The sequence below is a fragment of the Grampus griseus genome, assembly GCF_964374135.1.
Source record: "Grampus griseus genome assembly, chromosome: 4".
NCBI classification, from domain to species: domain Eukaryota; kingdom Metazoa; phylum Chordata; class Mammalia; order Artiodactyla; family Delphinidae; genus Grampus; species Grampus griseus.
Window position 1 is genome coordinate 94940644 of NC_138997.1, and position 13014 is coordinate 94953657.

Sequence of the window (13014 nt, forward strand, 5' to 3'; positions counted from 1 at the left end):
ACATATTTCTCTGTCTTCTCATTTTGTTAAACTTACTGTGTTTGGGATCTCCTTTTTACATGCTAGCAGTTCATAGTTCCCTTTGTTTTTGGTGTCTGCCCCCAGTGGATAAGGTTGATTCAGTGACTTGTGTAGCCTTGCTGGTGGAGGGGACTAGTGCCTGTGTTCTGGTGGGTAGGTGCTGGATCTTGTCTTTGGGGTGGGCAGGACTGTGTCCAGTTTTGTGTTTTGGGGGTGTCTGTGAACTTAGTATGATTTTAGGCAGCCTCTCTGCTAATGGGTGGGGTCATGTCCCTGTCTTGCTAGTTGTTTGGCATGGGGCATCCAGCACTGGAGCTTGCTGTTGGTTGGGTGGATCTGGGTCTTAGCATTGAGATGGAGATCTCTGGCAGAGCTCCGCCAATTGATATTACTTTGTGCTGTGAGGTCTCTGGTGGTCCAATGTCCTGAACTCAGCTCTCCCACCTCAGAAGCTCAGGCCTGACACCAGGCCAGAGCACCAAAACCCTGTCAGCCACATGGCTCAGAAGAAGAGCGAGAAAAAAAGACTGGAAAATAATAAATTAAAATTTATTTAAATAAAACAATTTTTAATTAATAATAACAAATAATAAAAGAGAGCAACCAAACCAATAAACAAATCCACCAGTGATAAGAAGCGCTAAAAGCTATACTAAGATAAACATAAAAATCAGAAACAAATCATTCACAGACAGCAAACCCTATTCTACAGTTGCTCCTAAAGTCCACCGCCTCAATTTTGGGATGATTCGTTGTCTGTTCAGGTATTCCACAGATGCAGGGTACATCAAGTTGATTGTGGGAATTTAATCCACTGCTCCTGAGGCTGCTGGGAGAAATTTCCCTTTCTCTTCTTTGTTCTTAGAGCTCCTGGGGTTTGGCTTTGGTTTTGGCCCCACCTCTGCATGTAGGTCACCCTTAGGCATCTGTTCCCCGCCCAGAAAATAGGGGGTTAAAGCAGCAGCTGATTAGGGGGCTCTTGCTCACTCATGCCCAGGGGAGGGAAGGGTACGGTAGTCCTAATTGGAATGCGGGGCGAGCCTGCAGCAGCAGAGACCAACATAACATTGCAACAGCCTGAGGCACGCCGTGTGTTCTCCGAGGGAAGTAGTCCCTGGATCACAGGACCCTGGCAGTGGCGGGCTACACCAGCTCCATTTGGTGGCGGGTGGTGGTGGGGTGTGGATAGTGACCTATGCTTGCACACAGGATTCTTGGTGGCTGCAGTAGCTGCATTAACATTTCATGACTGTCTCTGGTGTCCAAGCTGATAGCTGTGGCTCACGCCCGTCTCTGGAGCTCATTTAGGCGGTGCTCTGCCTTCTGTGGGCAGACAGGGAAGGAATCCCCTCTCCTTGTGCGCCTTGAAACAACAGTCTCTTGCCTCTCAGGCAGGTCCAGACATTTTCCTGGACTCCCTCCAGGCTAGCTGTGGTGCACTAGCTCCCTTCAGGCTGTGTTCATGCAGCCAACCCCTGTCCTCTCCCTGGGATTCGTACTCCGAAGCCTGAGTCTCAGCTCTCAGCCCCCACCTGTCCCGGTGGGTGAGCAGACAAGCCTCTCAGGCTGGTGAGTGCTAGTTGGCACCAATGCTCTGTGCAGGAATCTCTCCGCTTTGCCCTCTGCACCCCTATTGCTGTGCTCTCTTCCGTGGCTCCAAAGCTTCCCCCCCCCACCCCCCGTCTCTGCCAGTGAAAGGTCTTCCTAGTGTGTGGAAACTTTTCCTTCTTCACAGCTCCCTCCCAGAGGTGCAGATTCTGTCCCTATTCTTTTGTCTCTGTTTTTCCTTTTTTCTTTTCCGCTACTCAGGTATGTGGGTATTTTCTTGCCTTTTGGGAAGTCTGAGGTCTTCTGCCAGCATTCAGTAGGTGTTCTGTAGGAGTTGTTCCACATGTAGATGTATTTCTGATGTATTTGTGGGGAGGAAGGTGATCTCCACGTCTTACTCCTCTGCCATCTTGAAGGTCCCCCACCTACAGCAATTTTAATTTACAGGGCTAATTAGAGAAGCACCTTTGGTTTGATCCATCTCTTGGGACAAAGAGCAGGCCTTTCAAATGCAGCAGAGATCTGCGGAGGCCACAGCACTGTGAGGCAGCCAAGCCACTGATGCTAGATTGTTTGTTTCACTTGGTAGACCAGATGTCACAGATCGTTTTATTTACAGCAAGAATATTAATTTTCTAGTTTTGGTAACAAAAATACAATGCTCATTTGTATTGTTGTAAAACTTGTAAATATGCGCTGCAGGATAAGTAGTATTCAAAGCAACATCCTAATTAAAAGGAAAACTCAGTTGTTTTGCAAGATAATATAAGGAGGGCACATAAACTGTAAATAAGATGCATGGTAAAAATGAAAAAGACAGGCTGGATAGGAGAAGAATGAAAAAAGATTTGGAAATGTGCTTTTAAAATGAACACAAATTGTGAGATAATGTTTCATTAAACAACGAAAATAACAGACGAGTGGCAAAGATGTAATAGAAATTCCTATGTATACCATTTTAATTTTAATATAATTTTCCCCAGTGCATCCACGTTTATTGAACTACTATGACAGTTTCTTTCTCACCCTGTCCAAAGTTACTGAGAGAATGTACTTTGCTGTAAATAATTCCCTGATTATGAACATGAAAACAATCCAGAAACTGACCACAGTGTTTTTTAAAAATGGCAGAGCATCCGCTCGGGGCCAAAGCCTTAAGAGAATGGCAAAGTATGTTCCATTTCCTCAGGCAAGCAGAAGGAGAATATAGAAAACCACCTTCCCTATGTCTTCCTGCATAAAGTAACTCCACACACTTGTTTCTTTTTTACTTTTTAAAAAATGCAGAGAAGACTTCGATGACACCACAGTCTACACTGTGCTGGCCATAACAGAGCTGATGCCAAGGAGGTGCCAGGTCCAGTAAACAAGCATTGATGTGACTTGAGGAAGATGCACATCAGTGCAGCCTCAGTTTCTCAGTCTGAAAAATGGGGTGATAATACTTACCTCTTCTCTTCAAGCCGGATACATACATGAAAGTTTAGTAAATATTACTTAAATATGGATGTGAGGGCACAAAGTCCACATATGTGGAAGATGTGATGGAGTGAAGACAGGAAGTCCAGAGGGAGCCCTATATCTTACTGACCCCCACTGAGGAAGCTGAGTAAAATGTCCAAGGCCAAGCAACCTCACATACACCTCAGGCATTTCAACCACCGAGGTAAGAAATCCTCCCCTCCTTTGCTTACACTCATGTAAGTCAATTAACTCATGTATTTATTTATTGGCTGTCATCAATGTTCTGACGGATCCTTAATTTTTTTATATAAATTTATTTATTTATTATTTTATTTAATTTTTGGCTGCATTGGGTCTTCGCTGATGCACGCGGGCTTTCTCTAGTTGCTGAGAGCAGGGGCTACTCTTTGCTGCAGTGCGCGGGCTTCTCATTGCGGTGGCTTCTCTTACTGTGGAGCACAGGCTCTAGGCACGTGGGCTTCAGTAGTTGTGGCACACGGGCTTCAGTAGTTGTGGCTTGTGGGCTCTAGAACGCAGTCTCAGTAGTTGTGGGGCATGGGCTTAGTTGTTCCGCGGCATGTGGGATCTTCCTGGACCAGGGCTTGAACCCATGTCCCCTGCATTGGCAGGCAGATTCTTAACCACTGCGCCACCAGGGAAGCCCCAGATCCTTAATTTTAAAAAATATCCAAAAGTAGACACCATGCCCTGCTCATTCTTTTGCTTTTAATCTGGTGTGGTTATAGAGTAGGAATCCAATTTCTGTTAAACATCAGTGCTCAAATACTCTTTTTTGCCATTCACGTTCTGGTTTGTTTTATTACTTTCTTATTTTCCAAAAGTTTATCAGGCAAGAGAAAGACGTACTTGTTCATGCATAGGTAAACTATGTGCCAAATATATCAACCAATCCATTTTATTAACTAGGTTATCAGTTAATCCCTTTGGTGAACAGAATTCATAATGATACAGTGGGACTAACTTTTAATTTTGATTTTTATACTAGATTAAGTAGTAGAAAGTTATGGAACACATGCCAATGGACCTACAAAAGCAAAAATAGCTTATGTAAATAGAAAAAAAATAGGCTCATAAACAAGTATTTTTATAATAAGTGTTCTGCTGTTAGAGTTGCAAATCATGAGCACACTGTGTTTATAAATTTTGCATTATTTTTTCTAGAAAAATTCTAAGGACTTAAATCGAAGTTTCCAAGTCCATCTGATTTCTTAATATAAAAATCAATTGCAGTGGTTTTCTATTCTATTTTTTTAAAAAGCTTCATTGATCAAATACAAATAGAGTAAAAGTCATCATTAAATACATCCCCAGACATTATACATTCAGACTTCATGATCACGGATCAGCTGGTAGGATCTATTTATTACAAAGGCAACTTGAGGATGTCTGAAGGATCTAGCAAAGCAGATTTCCTTTCCGAGAGCAGAGGCCCCTTCTCCAGGTGAAATTGCCCAGCCACCCTTCCTACAGAGGTCCCTCCAGGCCATTGTTTCAGATAATCTTAGCATACTCCTTGGCTGACATGTGAGGCACTCGGGGTCTTGCTGGATCTTCAAAATCAACGTGGAAGAGACCAAACCGGCTGCTGCACCCATGCGTCCACTCAAGTTATCCAGAAAAGACCAAGCACAATATATTTGAAGACTGACTTTATCAAGTTGGATAGCTAAAATTACAAAAACAAAAAATTACCATTTCCCCAAAGGTTTTATGAGAACACAAAATCATTGATGACCAGTGTGGATGGGTGTCTTTCTCCTGCAGAGGATCACAGTGGGAACAGAAAAAGCCTTGTCTCAATCCCCTTTTTATTTATTTTATTTTATTTTATTTTGCGGTATGCGGGCCTCTCACTGTTGTGGCCTCTCCCGTTGCGGAGCACAGGCTCCGGACGTGCAGGCTCAGCGGCCATGGCTCACTGGCCTAGCCGCTCCACGGCATGTGGGATCTTCCTGGACCTGGGCATGAACCTGTGTCGCCTGCATCGGCAGGCGAACTCTCAACCACTGTGCCACCAGGGAAGCCCCTCAATCCCCTTTTTAAATTTCCTGTTTTAACCAAGCAAGGGCTTCATTCAAGAAATTAATTTACATGCCTTTTTATTTGTTGTTCCCCCCCCCTTCTTTAGATTGAGGAGCTCTTTAATCTCTGAATTTCATCCAAGGTCCAAGAATATAATAGGCCCCAATTAATTTTTATTAAAATTGTAAATAAATGAATAAATAAATTATGACACTAAAAAAAGAAGTTAAATTACATAATTCTAAATATTTGGTTATTCATTCATTTTGACATTCATTTTATTCATTGTCTTTTACTCAGTACACATCTTTTCAACACCTACTATTCTTCAGACACGAAGAAACACACACACACAGAGTTTCTCCCTAATACCTTAGAAATGTATTCAGTAAAAATACTACCCAGATTCTAAATACAACTTCAAGATAATCTAGAAAGCCCATTGGTAAATTAGAAAAAAGTGATAGCAGCACAGCTGAGGAAGACCCAGTACTTACCTTGTGACCAAACTGAGGTATATCTTATAATTCTGGAAATAGAATCTCCAAAATGAAAAGGAGCAGCACAGGGTTCTGGCTGTGCCTTTATCCTAGACTGAGTAGGCACAGAAATGCCACAGCATCTTCTCTGCCCCACATCTAAACTCAGAGTAGTGCTTAAGCCCTAAGAGACAAAGCACTAGACCACCTCCCCTCCAAATGCACATATGCACAAACACAATATTCTATATAATTTCATCTGTGGATGCCCCAGACACCATCCGTGGACTCCATATTAAGACGCCAAAGTGTGGAGAATTCTTTAAGTAGTTTTACACTGATTTCTTTCTTTTAGTCAGGGAATTGAGCTCATTTTTTAATTAGCATTTTAAGTTTGGCAAAACCTTTAGGTTGTGTGAATCTTTGCATTGAGCATTTTCTTTTTTTAAAACCATAGCAAGTAAACCTTATCTATGGGATGTACTTAAATCTGTTTCATGGTGCAGAAATTAAATTCAAAGGCAAGTTTTCTTTATAAGGTAGACATAATCCTAAATAAGTTAGGTGAAAATGAACATTTGTATAATAAATCAAATTTTAATTTTACTGGGGCTTTCTTTCAACGTAAATGACTCTTCTAGCTTCAGCAAACCAAGATCCACTTTTTAATTTTTTCTGTTATAAATCTGTATTTTTCAGGTCTCTCAAAATTACTATACCCATATACTATTACACATGTGTTGATTGCCAAATCTTAGAATTTTTTTTAACTATGGATAGTCCATAGACAAATGGAAGTTTTTTTTTACTATGGATATTCTGTAGACAAATGGAATGTTTTTTATTAGTGTGGATATTCTATAGAAAAATGGAATTATTATTATTATTTTTTACTATGGATAGTCCATTGACAAAGGTTTTCTGACAGGTTAATTGATGCATAACCCCTCTACCTTTGTGCATGGAGGCATACAAAGTGCTTTACTTAGAGAATGCCCTGTGAATGGCCTCAAGGCAGGAATTAAACCAAACTGGATTGACCCTTTTTAAATAAAGTATTATTGGAAAATGAAATATATACCATTCAAGCACATCAAGCTTTACAAGAGTTAAACCACTTACTAGGTATGCCTTCTCCTCCCACTTGACCACCTTGTCACATGTCTCCTCCCCTCTCTTGTCAACCACAATCTGCAAAATACAAATATTTTTAAATAATCTTTTTAAATTTAATTTCTGGAAGGAATATATCTAAGAATGAAAATGACTAAAACCAAATACCAGCCCATAAAATGGCAATCTTTTTTGACTGCCTTATAATTCAATGTGGGGACATGTGAAAATCTGCATATCTTCTTTCTCATTTGCAGAACTACTTCTCAACAAGGCAGTCTGCCAGGTATAAAGCCAGACAGTTTCTGAAAACATGCACAGTGCCACCAATCATGTACAAAAAGATTGATTCATGTGCTAAACCAGGAGATAAAAACAATGCCCTGCCTGCTTGGAAGGGAGCAAAAAGGAAATCCTGACAATTTCACTGTTAACTGCCAGGAGTTCCGCAGCAGGTACTAAACGGCCTGAGTGACACTGGTGGATGTCTCTGCATTTTCATTGCAGGAACACTCAAGTAGAGAATTACCTGGTTAGGGCTGAAGAGCTAGCCTGCTGGAATCCTTCTGATGGTGCTACCACTGGTAAAAATTACAAAACCGTATCGGAACCTGCATGCTTCTCCTGTTCCTACCTCCTCAAGAACAGAAAGAGACCATCATCATATTTCTTGTCACCATGATTTATGGGGTCCCAAATCTTAGTAGGGAAAAAACATTTCTGTGAATTCACTCTCTTTCTTTAAGCAGAGTTGCAGGCAAAGTAAACCCAGACTGACAGGAACTGCAGATGGGTACAAAGTACACGGGGATGAATACGATACCCATACCGGGGTCAGAGTTTGGTTTTGGAATAAAAGGCCAGTAGGAAAGATCTCACAGTCAGCAGGTTGAATTTAAAGATGCAAGGAGAAAAATATCTAAGATTTGTTAATATATTATAGCCTTCAGCTGTTCTCATTATAAGAAATCTATGCCAGTGTTGTACTATACACACACACATACACACACACATACTTATGCATGTACACATACACTTACTGCCCTGTGTTGGCCAAACTGAAAAGGTTGAGGAAACAGTCCTTCACCAGACTGTTCTCACTGCTGACACCAACTTCAAGTTCAAGGGGTTCCCAAAACCATGCTCAGTTTCAATAATTTGCTAGAAGAACTCTCAGAACTCACAGAAACCTCTTATAGTCACAGTTATGGTGTATTACAGCAAAGGATACATAATAATATAAGCCAAAGGAAAAGACACATAGGTCAGAAATTGATACCTTCAAACATAAAGTTTACATTGTCTTTTTCCCTAGGAGTCAGGACAAGTTGTCCTCCTGGTGTTGACATGTGACAACACACACAGAGTATCGCCAACCAGAGAAGGTCACCTGAGCTTCGGTGTCCAGTTTTTATAGGGACTTTGTTACATTGGCATGACTGATTGATTGCCCATGTGGATGTCTCAATCCCCAGGTCAAGTGACACCGTGTGACCCAGAGTCCCTCACTCAGTCACATGATTGGTCTTCCTAATGTGACTGGCACTCACCCTAAACAAGGACATTCATCAGGTTGTAATAGATTTTTTTCTCCCAGAAGCTAAGGGCAAAGGCCAATCCATGCTTTGGGCAAAACCAAACTCTTTACTACACACACACATATGAACACACACATTTCAGAAACACCTTATTTCATGGTATTGGGCAAATTCCTCTCAATTTACTGACTTAACGAGGTATCGTGATTATGCCTCTGTCTATCATGTTAGAAAGGGCTAGAAATCGGGCACTCAGCATCAGTGGGATTTATTTCCACACAGTTTATAAACATAGATAATCTGTGTTTTCAAGATTGCCTAGAACGTATGTAAGACATCCATGAATGTGACATAACTATGAAGCTATAAAACATACCACTAATCCACAGACCCAAGCTGCCAGGACACGAAACAGTGGAAAGGTCCAGGACAGTGTAAAAGGCAGCACCTCACAAAAAGAGACAGAGAGAGAGAGAGAGAGAGAGAGAGATAAAGCACCAAGAATGGATAAGAAGAAAAATTATAGGCCCTTAAGTTATGACCCTGGGGGTGAGTTGGACACCAGGCAGGGCCTGGGAGTGACCTGACTGCGAGACTACTTTCCTCCTGAGACATCTCTGTGCTGCTCCTTTTAAAGGCATTTCTTGGTTGAGTAGAAACATGTTTTCATCAGACCATTTTAGGTTCAACTGTTTTGTGCCCAAGAGAATAAATCTAAACTTCTCATCCAGAGAAAGGCAACAGTCAGGCCTTCAAGTTCAGGTCACTGCAGATATTTACCAAGACAGTTCACTTATTCATTGAACAAATGTTCATTAACTGTCTCCTATGTGCTGGGTACTGTTCTGGCTCTGAGGTTACAGCATAAGAGCTGTGTGGCTGACAAGGTCTTGGTGCTCTGGCCTGGTATCAGGCCTGAGCCTCTGAGGTGGGAGAGCCAAGTTACAGACTTTGTACCAGCAGAGACCTCTGGGCCCCAAGTAATATCAATCAGCAAGAGCTCTGCCAGAGATCTTCGTCTCAATGGTAAGACCCAGATCCACCCAACCAACAAGAAGCTCCAGTGCTGGACGCCCCATGCCGAACAACTAGCAAGACAGGAACACAATCCCACCCATTAGCAGAGAGACTGCCTAAAATCATACTAAGTTCAAAGACACCCCCAAAACACACCACTGGACATGGCCCTGCCCACCAGTAAGACAAGATCCAGGCCCCAACCACCAGAACACAGGCACCAGTCCTCTCCACCAGGAAGGCTACACAAGCCAGCGAATCAACTTCACCCACAGGGGGCAGACAAAAAAAAAAAATGGGAACTACGAATGTGCAGCCTGGAAAAAGGAGACCCCAAACACAATAAGTTCAACAAAATGAGAAGACAGAGAAATATGTAGCAGATGAAGGAACAAGGTAAAAACCCACCACATCAAACAAACGAAGAGGAAATAGGCAGTCTACCTGAAAAAGAATTCAGAGTAATGATAGTAAAGATGATCCAAAATCTCAGAAACACATTGAAGAAAATAAAGAAACGCTTAACAAGGACCTAGAAGAACTAAAGAGCAAACAAACAATGATGAAGAACACAATAAGTGAAACTAAAAATTCTCTAGAAGGACTCAATAGTAGAATATCTGAGGTAGCAGAATGGATAAATGACCTGGAAGATAAAATAGTGGAAATAACTACCACAGAGCAGAATAAAGAAAAAAGAATGAAAAGAATTGAGGACAGTCTCAGAGACCTCTGGGACAACATTAAACACACCAACATTCAAATTATAAGGGTCCCAGAAGAGGAAGAGAAAAAGAAAGGGTCTGAGAAAATATTTGAAGAGGTTATAGTCAAAAGCTTCCCTAACATGGGAAAGGAAACAGTCAATCAAGTCCAGGAAGTGCAGAGAGTCCCATAAAGGATAAATCCAAGGAGAAACATGCCAAAATATATATTAATCAAACTTTCAAAAATTGAATACAAAGAATAAATATTAAAAGCAGCAAGCGAAAAGCAACAAATAACATACAATGGAATCAGCATAAGGTTAACAGCTAATCTTTCAGCAGAAACTCTGCAAGCCAGAAAGGAGCGGCAGGACATATTTAAAGTGATAAAAGGGAAAAACCTACCACCAAGATTACTCTACCCACCAAGGATCTCATTCAGATTTGGCAGAGAAACTAAAACCTTTACAGACAAGCAAAACTTAAGAGAATTAAGCACCACCAAACCAGCTTTACAATAAATGCTAAAGAAATTTCTCTAGGGAGGAAACACAAGAGAAGGAAAAGACCTACAATAACAAACCCAAAACAATTAAGAAATGGTAATAGGAAAATACATATAGATAGCTACCTTAAATGTAAATGCATTAAACGCTCCAACCAAAAGACATAGACTGGCCAAATGGTTACAAAAAAAAGACCTGTACATATGCTGTCTACAGGAGACCCAATTCAGACCTAGGGACACATACAGACTGAAAGTGAGGGGATGGAAAAAGATATTCCATGTAAATGGAAATTAAAAGAAAGCTGGAGTAGCAATTCTCATATCAGACAAGATAAATTTCAAAATAAAGACTATTACAAGAGACAAAGAGGACACTACATAATGATCAACTGATCAATCCAAGAAGAAGATATAACAATTATAAATATTTTTGCACCCAACATAGGAGCACCTCAGTACATAAGGCAAATGCTAACAGCCATGAAAGGGGAAATCGACAGTAACACAATAATAGTAGGGGATTTTAACACCCCATTTTCACTAATGGACAGATCATCCAAAATTAAAATAATTTTATTATTTTAATAAAATTATAATAAGATTTAAATGACACATTAAACAAGATGGACTTAATTGATATTTATAGGACATTCCATCTAAAAACAACAGAATACACATTCTTCTCAAGTGTTCATGGAATATTCTCCAGGATAGATCATATCCTGGGTCACAAATCAAACCTTGGTAAATTTAAGAAAATTGAAATTGTATCAAGTATTTTTTCTGACCACAACAATATGAGACGAGATATCAAATACAGGAAAACAACTGTAAAAAATACAAACATATGGGGACTAAACAATACACTATTAAATAACTAAGAGATCACTGAAGAAATCAAAGAGGAAATCAAAAAATACCTAGAAACAAATGAGAATGAAAACACAATGACCCAAAACCTATGGGATGCAGCAAAGGCAGTTCTAAGAGGGAAGTTTATAGCAATACAATCCTACCTCAAAAAACAAGCAAATCTCAAATAAACAACCTAACCTTACATCTTAAGCAATTAGAGAAAGAAGAACAAAAAAATCCCAAAGTTAGCAGAAGGAAAGAAGTCATAAAAATCAGATCAGAAATAAATGAAAAACAAATGAAGGAAACAAAAACAAAGATCAATAAAACTACAAGCTGGTTCTTTAAGAAGATAAACAAACTTGATAAACCATTAGCCAGACTCATCAAGAAAAAAAGGGAGAAGACTCAAATCAACAGGATTAGAAATGAAAAAGGAGAAGTAACAACTGACACTGCAGAAACACAAAGGATCATGAGAGACTACTACAAGCAATTATATGCCAATAAAATGGACAACCTGGAAGAAATGGACAAATTCGTAGAAAAGCACAACCTTCTGAAACTGAACCAGGAAGAAATAGAAAATATTAACAGACCAATCACTGAAAATGAAACTGTGATTAAAAATCTTTCAACGGGGCTTTCCTGGTGGCGCAGTGGTGGAGAGTCCACCTGCCGATGCAGGGGACACGGATTCATGCCCCAGTCCGGGAGGATCCCACATGCTGTGGAGTGGCTGGGCCCATGAGCCATGGCTGCTGAGCCTGCGCGTCCGGAGCCTGTGCTCGGCAACGGGAGAGGCCACAACAGTGAGAGGCCCGCATAACGAAAAAAAAAAATCTTCCAACAAACAAAAGCCCAGGACCAGATGGCTTCACAGGTGAATTCTGTCAAACATTTAGAGAAGAGCTAACACCTATCCTTCTCAAACTCTTCCAAAATATAGTAGACAGAGGAACACTCCCAAACTCATTCTACAAGGCTACCATCACCCTGACACCAAAACCAGACAAAGATACCGCAAAAAAAAAGTTACAGTCCAATATCACTGATGAACATACATGCAAAAATCCTGAACAAAATATGAGCAAAAAGAATCCAACAGCACATTAAAACGATCACACACCATGATCTAGTGGTTTACCCCAGGAATGCAAGGATTCTTCAATACATGCAAATCAATATAATACAGCACATTAACAAATTGAAGGAGAAAAACCATATGATCATCTCAATAGATGCAGTAAAACCTTTTGACAAAATTCAACACCCATTTATGCTAAAAACTCTCCAGAAAGTGGGCAGAGAGGGAAACTACCTCACCATAATAAAGGCCATATATGACAAACCCACAGCCAACATCATTCTCAAAGGTGAAAAATTGAAAGCATTTCTACTAAGATCAGGAACAAGACAAGGTTTTACACTCTCACCACTATTATTCAACATTGTTTTGGAAGTTTTAGCCACAGCAATCAGAGAAGAAAAAGAAATAAAAGGAATCCAAATTGGAAAAGAAGAAGTAAAGCTGTCACTGTTTGCAGATGACGTGATACTATACATAGAGAATCCTAAAGATGCTACCAGAAAACTACTAGAGCTAATCAATGAAATTAGCAGAGTAGCAGGACACAAAACTAATGCACAGAAATCTCTTGCATTCCTATACACTAATGATGAAAAATCTGAAAGAGAAATTAAGGAAACAATCCCATTTA

At 40.4% G+C, this 13014-nt stretch overlaps 1 pseudogene across 1 annotated transcript in view; it reads right to left on the reverse strand.

The window, feature by feature from the left end:
• Positions 1-4518: 4518 nt before the first annotated feature.
• The window catches only part of LOC309821515 (cytosolic beta-glucosidase-like), a 150905-nt pseudogene continuing 142409 nt past the window's right edge, over positions 4519-13014 (reverse strand). Inside the window, exon 5 of the transcript in view lies at positions 4519-4720. The product of the transcript in view is annotated as a cytosolic beta-glucosidase-like (transcript). The remainder of the gene's footprint in view (positions 4721-13014) is intronic.